The sequence below is a fragment of the Choloepus didactylus genome, chromosome 25 (genome assembly GCF_015220235.1).
Source record: "Choloepus didactylus isolate mChoDid1 chromosome 25, mChoDid1.pri, whole genome shotgun sequence".
Lineage (NCBI taxonomy): Eukaryota > Metazoa > Chordata > Mammalia > Pilosa > Megalonychidae > Choloepus > Choloepus didactylus.
This window is the reverse complement of record NC_051331.1, coordinates 10,102,214-10,115,027: the sequence shown is the minus strand read 5'-3', so window position 1 is coordinate 10,115,027 and position 12,814 is coordinate 10,102,214. Positions and strand designations below refer to the sequence as shown.

Below are 12,814 nucleotides of genomic sequence, written 5' to 3'. Positions count from 1 at the left end.
CTATGAACAATTGATCTTTCATAAGACAGTCAAGCCAAAGCAAATAGGACAGAGATGCCTTTTCAAGAGATAGTGTTTGGAGAATTGGATATCCATTTCCAAAAGAATGAAAGAGGATTCCTATCTCACACCTCATACAAAAATTATACAAAATTATACAAAAATTATACAAAAAATTTCAAAATATAAAGTTAAAAAAGAAATATACTCTTATGAACATTCATATATTTATCACTTGTATTTGGTTTTGGGTTAGAATTTCTCTAGGGCATGTCTGGGTGAGAATTGTAGTTTCAGGCACCTGCTATTTCTACTAGATAATTCAATGTGTTTTCCACTGCAATTAAACTTATTTTACACACCCAGAAGAAGAGTATAAGAGTTATTCTTGTGCCACATCCTTGCCAGCACTTGAAAGTGTCATACCTTTTGACAAGGGAAGTGGCTGTCCCCAGAGCCAGAACATCCACCACCACAGACTTCAGAGCCTGGGCCCCTCAGAGTAACCACCACACCACCCCCTACACTGCCATGCTGTCTGAGAAGGCCTTCAAGCAGTACTGCACCTTCATAGAATAGAAGATGTGCAACTCCTCTGTGAGCAGCACCCCACCAAAATCCTGGTGATAACAGAAAGATTCAAGGGTGAGAAGCAGCTTCCTATACTGGATAAAACCAAGTTCCTTGTACCAGATCATGTCAACATGAATGAACTAATCAAAATAATTAGATGTTGCCTGCATCTGAATGCCAACCAGGACTTCTTCCTGCTGGTGAATGGCACAGCATGGTGAGGGTCTCCACACCCACCTCAGAAGTTTATGAGAGTGTGAAGGATGGGGATGGCTTCCTGTACATTGTCTACACTTCTCAGGAGATGTTTGGAGTGAAATTGGTGTAAAGCTGGCAGAAGCATCTCTTCTAGAATTTTTAAAACCCTTCATCAAGGCCAAAAAAAAAGGATGTTATCAACTGAGCTTGATCAGTCATCTAATCACAGGTCATCCAAACAGAAGTGTCCCCACCTAGGAGTTGTAGGAAGTTGTATTTGTATTTCCAGCAGAAAAAACAGTTCCAAATGAGCACACTTAGCTTTGGAAAACTCTATTATTTAACCTAGGGTATCTTGTTTTCAAATTTTAAAAGTATTAAAATAAAATATTTTACCTTTTGAATTGCCAGTAAAAGAGACCTTCAAGTTATGTTCATGCACTTTTCTCCCAAATAGGAACTTGCAATTGAAGCAGTAATAAAAGGTGTTCATGGAGGCATTGCCCTCTCTTTAGGTTTGGAACCTGCTGACTTTGTACAGAAGGGGTCCCTGAACTGGAGACACCTCCACAGGAGGCTCTTGAAGCATGTGTGGTCACACATGACCCCCCAGAGAGTCATTTGCCATCATAGTTGGTGTAAAGCAGGGTGCATGGGGAATACAAAAACAACTCTGACTCTGAACTCCCAGTCAATGTTCCTGGCTCCTAACAGGATGTTGGCCAAGTCAGGGCTCCTGTAGCTGTAGGAAGTTTGGTAAAACAGAGAGATGCTGCTGATTCAGTTTGTTCTCTAGACAATTATTTGCAGAAAAATATCATGGCTTTGTAGGAATCTTGAATAACTTAGAATTTTGGTCTGTCTTCTAAAAACACCAAAAGAAAAAATGAGTGGCATTTCTTATTTTTGGATTTTCTCTGAGACCTCAAACTAGTGCTTGATTTACTAAATAAACAAGCAGTTGCATTGCTTTCATTAGGACAGTGGTAGAAACTAAAACTCAAGCACCAAATTTCAGATGTATGCCCTTCTACCTTTTGGCTTAAAACTATACATGATTCATGTTATCTGTTAAGTGTGCAACTAAAATATGCCATTAACTATTTTTCACATTTTTTAAGAGTACTTATCACTGTTAGGCGAAACCATCAAAATCCCCTCACTCTTAATTGCATGTCAGTTGTGAAGAAAATGTAGAAATGGAGAACACAGCTCTTTACAAATGTTAATGTCGAGAACTAAGCTTCCAAATCCTGCCTAGAACAAATGACTTGGTGATTCCCACTACTTGCATGGGTTTACTATTTACTATTTTTGTGGGAGTATCAGAACAATCACAGTTATGTTAATTTAGAGGTCTGTGTGGCAGGTCAGTCTATTCTGTGTCTTTGTGTCTGGAATGCCTGTATCTCTTGGCAGGAGCTGCCTGCCTTCATGCAGGGAGAGCAGGCTCACTCCTGGGGGGCCCTTACAGAGCTTTGAAGGGACCCACCACCTCCTAAGCTCCCCCCACTGCATGCATCTGTCCACACTGCTAACTTTGAGTATGTATATTTTTACCATATTGTGCAAATTCTCCATCAACCTGTCTTGTTCAGTTTGTGTGTCATTATATCTGTCATTCTTGTAACTACTGTGTGATCAATAAGATTCCTATAAGAAAAAAAAACACTGCTTTGTAAAAAACAAAAGACAAAAATACCATGCTGAGAGGGGTGACTTGCATCCCACATCAGTGGGTTGTTGCTTTATTTATAGGATCTTTAAGACAAGTACATTTTTAATGAACTAAGGTGAATAAAGGCACAATTAAAAGCTAAAAGAAAAGTCATAACTTATAAAATATTTGCCAATGCTGTAAATGTAAAATAATATAGTGATTCTAATACATTAAGAGTATCTTTTTATAAGTTTATTGGACATTCAGGTTTCCTTGTCTGTAAAATTCTTGTTAAATCTTGTTAAATCCAGTTATCTGTATAAGACTTCTATAATACTCTGTTTTCACACATATGGGTTGTTCTAGCTTGCTAATGCTGCTGGAATGCAAAACACCAGAAAGGGGCTGGGTTTTATAAATGGGGTTAATTTGGTTACACAGTTACAGTCTTAAGGCCATAAAATGTCCAAGGTAATGCATGAACAATCAGATATCTTCACTGGAGGATGACCAATGGCATCTGGAAAACCTCTGTTAGCTGGGAAGGCATGTGGCTGGCATCTGCTCCAAGTTCTGGATTCAAAATTGCTTTCTCCCAGGATGTTCCTCTCCAGGATGCATCTCCTCTTCAAAATGTCACTCTCAGTTATTCTTGGGTCATCTGTCCTCTCTTAGCTTCTCTGGAGCAAGAATCTGCTTTCAATGGCTGTCCTCAAACTGTCTGTCATCTGCAGCTACTCTCTCAGCTTCTGTGCATTCTTCAAAGTGTCCCTCTTGGCTGTAGCAAGTTCACTCCTGTCTGATCACATATAGTGCTCCAGTAAACTCATCAAGGTGCATGCTGAATGGGCAGGGCCACACCTCCACAGAAACTATCCAATCAGAATAATCACCCACAGTTGGGGGGTGCATCTCCATGGAAACACTCAAAGAATTACAATCTAATCCACACTGATACATCTGCCCACACAAGATTACATCAAAGATAATGGCATTTTGTGGGACATAATATACTGAAACTGGCAAATGGGTATATTGTCAAGGATTTCTAATGTTCCACTGATTGGTTTGTCTGTCTGCAAGGGCTTTATTTGCATCTGTTGTTGCCTCTTCCTGGAAAGCTGGTCCTACAGGTCTTGGCTTGGCTCACACTCCACTACATGTCTGTCCTTCTGCAAAGGGGCCTTTTAGATAATTTTAATCAAAACTATTTCTGAACCTCATATTGATTTTTATACCTTATCTCCTTTTTTATTCTTGTATCCTTAACCCCTACCTTATACTTATATTGACTTTTTTGCTTATTGCCTGTATCCTACACTAGAATGTGAAGCCATGAGAACTGAGACCTTGTCTATCTTTTCCATTGGTGCATCCTCAGGAGTGATGAAACAATGCTTGGAAAATAGCAGGCATTTAATGAAAATGTATTTAAGGAAGAGGTAGAGAAATTGATATTACATTTCTCTATCATTTATGAAATGAGGAATCTTGGACAAATTACTTAATAGTTCTGAATTGTACCTTTAAATTGTCAATATTATTTCCTTCTTTAAGGCCAAGGCTTAGAGATAATAGATGTAATGCACCCACCATAGCACCTGACACATGGAAATGGCTTTTGAAAGATAGACTTTAATATATTTAGTCTTATGACAAGAAGAAACAAGATTCAACTTGCCAGAGAGAACTCAAAATGTCAATATGTGAATTATCTGAGAATTTTGGAATCTTCATCAATGATAAAAACAATGAAAGAAGAAAAACAGATGACAGTACACTCTGTATCTAGCTGAAACAAATGAGGAAATATTTTATGAGACTCAGGTTGCGGTCGCGTCTACTGCATCTGGGGGCGGCCGGTTGCTGAACCCTCGGCTCTCGGCGTTGCTCGGAGGGTACCGGCGGCGGGGGGCTCTTTCCCGGAGGCGAAGGCGAGGCGGGGGACTGGGCCCGGTCCCCGGCGGTGGCGTGCAAGGTGTGGAGGGCGGCGAGAGGAAAACAGGCGGGACACATTTCTTTGAGGGTGCTGAAGCCAAGAGAGTTTATTAGGGGAGAGTACAAGCTTATATAGGGCGGTTTAGAGGGTGGGGTAGCTGTAGGGGTTAAAGGCTAGGATTGGTTCTGAGAGGGCGCGGAGGTCGTTTGAAAAGGGCGGGAGTTGCTCCGGCAACGGGGAGGGCGGGAGTTGCTCTGGTAACGGGGAGTGGGCGGGCAAGGTAAAGGGGGCGGTTTTCTCCGGCAAACTTCCCCTGACAGTTGTACTTTGGGGTGAGGAAATGGGGCCTGCATCCGGCTCCACTTTCTCAGGCCCGGGGGGCCATGAGGATAGTACTGTCCATGCCCACTACCTTTCCTAGGGGCTGATCAGTTCCCCTGGCCCAGGCCCGCCAAGTCGGAACTCGATAACAGTGTCCTGCATTTCCCCCTTCTTTTCTAATTAGAGGAAGAAGCTTACCGGAGAGATCCGCTAAGGGATGAGAGAAAGGGGAGGTTGAGGAAGGGATAGGGATTGACGGCAGCTTAGAGAGGCTGGAGCTCGGCGTTGGTGTGGCGTCCGAGCGCTCGAGAGGGGCCTCGCTGCTTGCGGGATGGACGAGGGCGGTGACGCTGCGGAGGGTTAGTTTCTTTAGTAGAGGCGAGTTGTTGATACTGGACTTGCACAAATGATGAAAAGACAGCATTGGCTTGGTTCTTAGCAAGCTGGACAATTCTGCGGATAATGCAGGGCCCTAGGGTGAGAGCTAGAATAATCATTAGTAGGGGGCCGATGAGAGGGAGGAAGTACGGGAGGAGGGGGGTAAAGATGTGGGACCAATAGTTGGTGGCTTCACGGTCTCTTTTGCGTTGTTTTAGTCCCTCTCGGACCTTCTTTAGGCTGTCTTCGGCGAGACCTGTGGAATTGGCATATACACAGCACTCTTCTCCTAGGGCGGCGCAAAGGCCTCCTTCTTTGAGGAGAAGGTCGAGACCTCGGCGGTTTTGGAGCACGACCTCAGAGAGGGAGTTAACAGAATTTTTAAGATGGGAAATAGCGTCTTGAAGGTGACGAATGTCCTCGTCAACAGCCGCCCGGAGGTGAGTTAGGGCGGAGCCTTGACTGGCTAACGCAGCGATTCCGGTGCCAGCGCCTGCAAGACCTAGGAGAGAGGCGAGCGTGAGGGCGGTGATGGGCTCTCGCTTTTGCCGAGGGGCAGGAGCTGCAGTTCTTTCTAGGCGGAGGAAGAAGTCGTCCTCGCTGTGGTATAGGACCCTAGGGATAAGGACAATTAGGAGGCAAGTTTCATGAGTTGTATTCAGGGTCTGCACGTTAAGGCAGGGGGTAAGTCCTGTAGAGGAGCAGAGCCATTGGGAGGAGTTGTGAGGAATAAGAAATTTGGCAGAGCTGCTGGGAGATGAGTAGTTGGCACAAGCTGTGAGGATGGAAGAGTTGTTTGAGCGAGGGCGGATGCACTTTCCTGTGGAGGAAACTGAATGAAAGGTTAGGGGGACGGTTGAGGTACAGGGAGGAAGAGGTGGAGAGGCAAAGCCAACAGGAGGAGGTAAGATTGGGGTAGGAGACATTTAGTGAGGTGAAGGCTGCTTGGATAAGGCTGAGGAGGGGAGAGGAGTAATGAGAGGGGGGCAGAAAAGATTGGGGTGATGGGATTGGTAATGCGCTGTTTGCAGCGGAGGTGCGGCTGGAGGGCTGCGGCCTAGGGGGGTTGAGGACTTGGTTGGGACCGATGCCAGAGGGTGTTCGTTGTGTAGTTCCTTGGCATGGTTGATGTGCTGCCTCTTTTTTTATTAGGATAAGACTCCCTGGGTCCTCTCCGCTCTTATAGATTCTGAATCCCCAGGTTCGACCGAGCAACCAGGAGGGATCAGTGGGAAGCTGCACGGTGAGATTTAAATGCGTGCAGCTTCCCTCCGTGTCCCTGCCGAGCCAATCAACAGTATGGGGTTTGCAGCCAAAAGGAGCCCATTTTAAAGTTAGGTAATGATCAGGGGCATAAGGCTTCCAATTAGTGGCTAATGTTTCACACCCCCAGTATGCACAGTAGTATTGGTTGGGAGCATTGCAATATGGTTTCCCAGGGTTTGAGGATGGGCACATGTAATATTGAGCCTGATTATTGTTTTGGCGTACTCCAGCTCGGCCTCCTCTTCTAGAACTGCCAGAGTCGCTATTGGCAGTGGGAAGGGAGCCTGGGAGGAACAGATCAGTGGCGTTAATACTAAATGAGGGACGCTCTGCAGTGACAAAGCAAAGAATTATTTTGGAATCCTCCCAACGTGCAAGGGTCCATTTCCAAGGCTGGTGGGGGGAGTAGGGCTGGTAGATAGCCTGGGTGGAAGCAGAAAGGGTAAGCATGATTATTAAAAGGGAAGTAATGCTTGGGTGGGGGTTATGGAGGTGGGCTTTTGCCTGTCTGTAAAGGCGCATAATTTGCACGATTTCTTGTCTTTCCTCTTGCGAGTTTTCATGCCTCTCCGGGGGTGCTCTCGGACGGCCTTCCTGGTCCAGGTGCAAGGTTGTCATCTGGTACGTCAGGTTGCGGAGATGGCGGCGTTCTCGTCTTGTCGGCCGTCTGGCTGCTGGTGGCGGGTCGGATTGCTCTCCCCGGGATCCAGATTGGTTGTGATGCATTCTCTGGGAAAACACAAGCAAACCCGTGCCCCTGGGCGAGGAGTGGGGAGGGACCCTTCCAGGCATTAGTCTCTGGGTCCTTCCAGTAGACCATCGGGGCCTATACGAGGGCCCCCAATGTTTATGTAGGGGCGAAAGCCCTTCCTTATTGAATGTGAATAGGTTAAGGTGAATAAGGGCTGCTGTGATAAGGTCCCCTGGAGTTGCCTGGGGGAGCATGGCCCTTTCCTTTTCAATTTGTGTTTTTAAGCGGCGGTGGATTGCTTCTACAATGGCTTGTCCCTGAGGATTATAAGGGATGCCGAAATGATGGGTGATGTTATATAACTGAAGAAAGGCTGTAAAGGAGGCACTGCGATAGGCAGGCCCATTGTCCGTTTTTATGTCCCAGGGGACTCCCATAAAGAGAATTCCTTGTCTCAGGGCCTTGATGCAGTGTTTGGCCGTTTCCCCGGCAAGGGGGACTGCATAACACATTGCCGAGAAGGTGTCAATCATTACATGTACATACTTGAGACGCCCAAAGGACGGAACGTGAGTTACGTCCATTTGCCATCTAGAATTTGGTTTTAGGCCTCGTGGGTTGACTCCCTGAGGTTGCAGGGGGCCAAGCGGTGTGAAGGGCGCACAAGTTGCGCAATTGCGGACAAGATGTTTACAGGTGTCTAGGGGGAGGCCACATAGATGATGCAACGATGCAGCTGAAAAGTGAAACTTAGAATGCAATAACTTGGCCTGGTTAATAGCATCCCCCGGAGGGGCTGCTGTGCGAGTCAGCATTGCTTGGGTATCTTGAGCTGAGACTGCTTGGTCTACTATACTGTTGCCATTAGCCAAGGGCCCCGGAAGGCCTGAGTGACTACGAATGTGGCTAATGAACCAAGAATCCTGTCTATGCTCTAAGATGCTCCTGAGGTCAGAAAGTGCTTTATCGATGGCTGAGTTCCCGGGGAAAAAGGTGGAAAACGCGAGGACTCGGCAGACCTGATAAGTGTAGAGGCTGTCGGTGAAAATGTTTACTGGGTGGTTCCAGTGGGTGTTCAGCGCGTATGACACCGCTAGGATTTCCCCCACTTGGACTGAATGAAGGTTGACATAGCTGAATAGGCGGGGTTCTGAGTGGTCCGGGGGATAAGAGAGGAAGGCGAAACGGGTTTTTGAGGCGTCAGTAAAGACGGTAGTGGCACCCGGGATGGGTGCAGAGGAGGGGAAAGGGTGGAAAGGGCTGCGGAAGGGAAGCTTGGCGAGCCCCTGTAACAGTTGATGGCTAGGATAGTGGCAGCTGAATTCCCCATGAAATCCTTCTAAAAGGATTTGCATGTCCGGGTTATCACGTATAAGCAGGCGGGTTTGGCCTGCGTTCAGGGGCGAAACAATTTTTTCCAGCGGTGCTCCAAATACATGAACAGCCAGGGTGACTAGATCTGAAGCTAGACTGATCCAGAGCCGCACCGCGGGGCAGATTTTTCTAAGCCGGCTTTTAGCGGGGTGCGCCCAAAGTAGAGGGCCATTTTGCCACAGGCAGCCCATGGGTGTACTGGGCGTAGGAAGGATGAGTGCCATGAGATTGCCCTCTCTAGTGCTGAACCTGTTGAGACAGCAGGCGGCTAGCGCCTTGTTAATGGCGGCAATGGCCTCCTTTGCCTCCTGGGTGAGCTTAATGCGCCGGGAGACTGCTAGCGGCGGGGCTTCTGGGACACTCAGCAGCATAAAGAGTGGTTGGAGCTGCGCGGTGGTGATCAGCAGCGCAGAGCGGAGCCAACTGATTTGACCGCAGAGCTGTTGGAGCTCAGTGATGGTGACCCGATCTGGTATGTCCAGCTGGGGAGCGGACGGGGCAATGGTTTTATCAATGCTAAACCCTAAGAAGGCCAATGGCGGCACAACCTGAACCTTTTCGGGCTGAACCGTAAGGCCGAGGTCAGCTAAATTAGTGGTGAGGTCTTTGAGGATTAGAGGAAGCGCCTCGGCGTCCTCAGAGGCCACCAAGATGTCATCCATGTAATGGATGAGCATGGCCCGCTTTCGCAGGGGGGCCACTGCGTGATTAACATACATTTGGCAGATGGCCGGACTGTTACGCATTCCTTGAGGGAGGACTTTCCATTGGTACCTGCTAGCCGCGCCCGCGTGATTGGGGACGGGGACTGTAAAGGCAAAGCGCGGGCGGTCTCGCTTATGTAGCGGGATGGAAAAGAAACAGTCTTTGATGTCAATGGTGGCTACATGATAGTGGGCCGGGATGGCCACCGGATGGGGGAGGCCAGGCTGCGGGGAACCCATGGGAAGAATATGCTTATTGATCTCCCGCAGATCATGGAGGAGCCTAAATTTCCCTGTGGCTTTTTTATGAATGACAAACACTGGCGAATTATAGGGACTAGTGGAAGGTTCTATGTGTCTTGCGTCCAATTGTTCTTGGACAAGGGCTAGGAGAGCAACTAATTTGTGCGTGGGAAGGGGCCACTGTTCCACCCATATAGGTTCCTCAGTATCCCACTGCAGAGGAACGGGCGCTGGAGGCGTTAAACGAGCAGTGGTGCACATTATTGGGGGGGCTGCGTGGTAAGCACTGCCCCAGAGGCGGCGAGGATATCACGGCCCCATAAAATTTGGTCTATGGTGTGGAGGAACAACGGGCGGAAGGTGCCTGAGTGGCCTTCTTCATCCTCCCACTTAATGGGTCCCATGGCCTGAAGAGAAGTGGAGGTACCGGTGGCTCCTACTACCGAGGGACCATCGAGAACCATGCACATGGTGGCATACTGAACGGGCATGCAAGAGACTTCTGCCCCTGAATCGAGCGTGCCCGTGTACCATTGCCCCCCTATACTTAATTTACGAGTAGGCTTTTCCGGAGTGATAGGGATTGTCCAGAGAAGCGTTTTATCGCCGGTGAGGTGATGAATTTTATTAGAACCGGCCGGCACGCTGCCTCTTAGGGGCGGGGCTGAGGCTTGCCCCACTTGGAGTTTAAAGCTTGCTCAGCGTCTTGGCGCTGATTGACACCGGGGCAGCGGCAGAGGGTTTTGGGGTTATTTTTGCAATCGTGCACCCAGTGATAGCCACGCTGACAGCGTGGGCAAGGAGTGGGAGGGGGGCGCCCATTGCACTGCATGAAAGGCGGGCGGTTGACCTCCGCATTGGGGCACTCCCGGGCAAAATGGCCGCTCTGCCCGCACTTAAAGCAACCGGTGGTGACGGCTAAGGCGGCAGTGACAGCACCAGAGACAGCCTGGGCTAGGGACGCGGCAGCTGGGTCAAAGGCGCTGCAGGCAAGTACCCAATCGTGTATGCTCTTCTCCCGCAAGGGAAGGATAGCCTGCTTGCAAGGGGGATTGGCTCCCTCGAGAATGAGTTCTCGAGCGAGAGCCAGTTGGGCCTGGGGATCACTAACCTTTCGAGCGCAGGTTTCTTCAACCCTAGAGACAAAGGTGGCGAAAGGCTCACTCGGCTCCTGGAGGAGCTTAGTGAATTTCGTAGGCCGACAGGCGGAGCAGTTGGCAAACGCTCGCAAGGCGATTCCCCGAAGGATAGGCCAAAAGGTGGCGGGTACATTGGTATAGGCGGATGCATTTATAAACGCTCCCATGCCCAAGTAGGCTTCGGGGTTATGATTGGCCCCAGTGGCTGCATCTTGCTCGCTCTGCCTAGCTGCTTCTGCCTGGAAGTGGGCACGCCAATCAACGAACTGGCCGGGGTTAAGGATGGTACGGGCAAGCGAGGCCCAGTCTTGGGGGAGGCAAAAGTCCATGGCGATATCCTGCAGTAATTGGGAAGCGTATGGGCTACCCAACCCGTCCTCCTTGATGGCCCTGCGAAGCTGCTTGATAGTATCTGAGTCAAAGGGATACCAGTCGTACGGTTTTTGCGGCGTGGGGGTAACATTAAGGGCAAAGCAGCGAAAAGCACGAGGGAAAGGACGCGCTTGCAGAGGGCCTGGCGCGGGAGTGGGGGTAGGGGCAGCGTTGCCCCAAGGGTTGCCTTGAGGTGTAGAAGGCAGCCAGGGGTTGTTTGTTGGCGGGGCGGGAGTGGCAGCGGCAGCCGCCAGCAGCGGCTCCGAGGGGGAGCTCGCTGAAGGGGGAGGCGGAAGCGGGAGGCCCCAAGCGTCGCAAGATGGCGGCGCGGTGGGTGTAGCTAAGGCGTAAAATGGCGGGCTAGCTCCGCCCTGTGGAAGGGCGGGGTAAAGCGCATGCGGTTTCCGGCCCAGCTTAGGGCTGACGTCATCGCTGGAGCACTTCCTCCCCTCAGTGGAAGAAGAAGGAGGAAGTTCGCCATTTTGGAGAGACTCGGTATTGTTTCGTTTTTGGGGGGTGACTTCGAGCGCGTTGTTAATTTGCTCGACTAAGGACTCTGTGTTCGAATCGTGGTCCGCATTGGTCTCACTGTCCGAATTTGCCGATTGAGTTGACAGGGCCTCCTTGGATTTAATGGGGCCTCGATCAGGGGGGAGGGAGCCCTGAAGGCAGGAGCGGACGGTTATTAAGGTGGGGAGCAAGCCGGGAGGGAAGCACCCGCCCCCATGCTCCATGGCGCTGGAAACCCGACTAACATGGCGATCATAAGTGACGGGGCCCCAAAGATGGCAAGTGGTGAGCCACGGGCCAAAGGGCAGCAGGAGGTCCCAGCACACCCGCAGCTGCCGGACAGACACCCCGCAACGACGTGCGTCCAGAAGACCCGCCAGAGCGCGAACCCGAGGCGCCCGGCGCACGGACAGACGACCACCTACAGCGGAGGGGAAAAGAGGGGGGGCCGTCCACCGAGCAAGAAGAATGAGGCAAACCGCGGCCGCGAGGCTGAAGAAGATGATGAGAACAGAAAGCAGGACCCCCCGGCAACGGGAACAGTCGGGGGGGGGGGCGGCCACGGCGAGGCACACCGCGCTGAACAGAGAAACGAAGACACAGAGGATCACACCAAGGTAATGAAGGGGCAGAGGGAGAGTGTTAGGAGGAATGGGGGTCATAGAGAGAGAAGACGAAAGGTAGTCGGGGGCAATAGCCGGGTTAATTCGGGAAGGGAGGAGCGGCCCGGGCGCGGAGCGGCGAGGGAGAGGCGGCTCCGGACGTGGAGCGGTGAGGGAGAGGCGGCTCCGCGGGGCAGCGAGGGAGAGGCAGCCCTTACCTTGCAGGCGAGGAGAAGGGGAGATGGAGAGGCGTCCGGGCGAGCGGGCGTCCTGCTAGACCGTCGTGTGGAGATTTGCCTCACACGGGGCACCAGTTGCGGTCGCGTCTACTGCGTCGGGGGGCGGCCGGTTGCTGAACCCTCGGCTCTCGGCGTTGCTCGGAGGGTACCGGCGGGGGGCTCTTTCCCGGAGGCGAAGGCAAGGCGGGGGACTGGGCCCGGTCCCCAGCGGTGGCGTGCAAGGTGTGGAGGGCGGCGAGAGGAAAACAGGCGGGACACGTTTCTTTGAGGGTGCTGAAGCCAAGAGAGTTTATTAGGGGAGAGTACAAGCTTATATAGGGCGGTTTAGAGGGCGGGGTAGCTGTAGGGGTTAAAGGCTAGGATTGGTTCTGAGAGGGCGCGGAGGTCGTTTGAAAAGGGCGGGAGTTGCTCCGGCAACGGGGAGGGCGGGAGTTGCTCTGGTAACGGGGAGTGGGCGGGCAAGGTAAAGGGGGCGGTTTTCTCCGGCAAACTTCCCGACAGTTGTACTTTGGGGTGAGGAAATGGGGCCTGCATCCGGCTCCACTTTCTCAGGCCCGGGGGGCCGTGGAGGATAGTACTGTCCGTGCCCACTACCTTTCCTAGGG

At 50.8% G+C, this 12,814-nt stretch overlaps 1 protein-coding gene and 1 pseudogene across 3 annotated transcripts in view; both read left to right on the top strand.

Moving 5' to 3' along the window:
• The window catches only part of LOC119520537 (zinc finger protein 596-like), an 803,197-nt gene that overhangs the window by 211,967 nt on the left and 578,416 nt on the right, over positions 1-12,814 (top strand). The window lies entirely within an intron of this gene.
• On the top strand, positions 532-901 carry LOC119520171 (annotated as a pseudogene).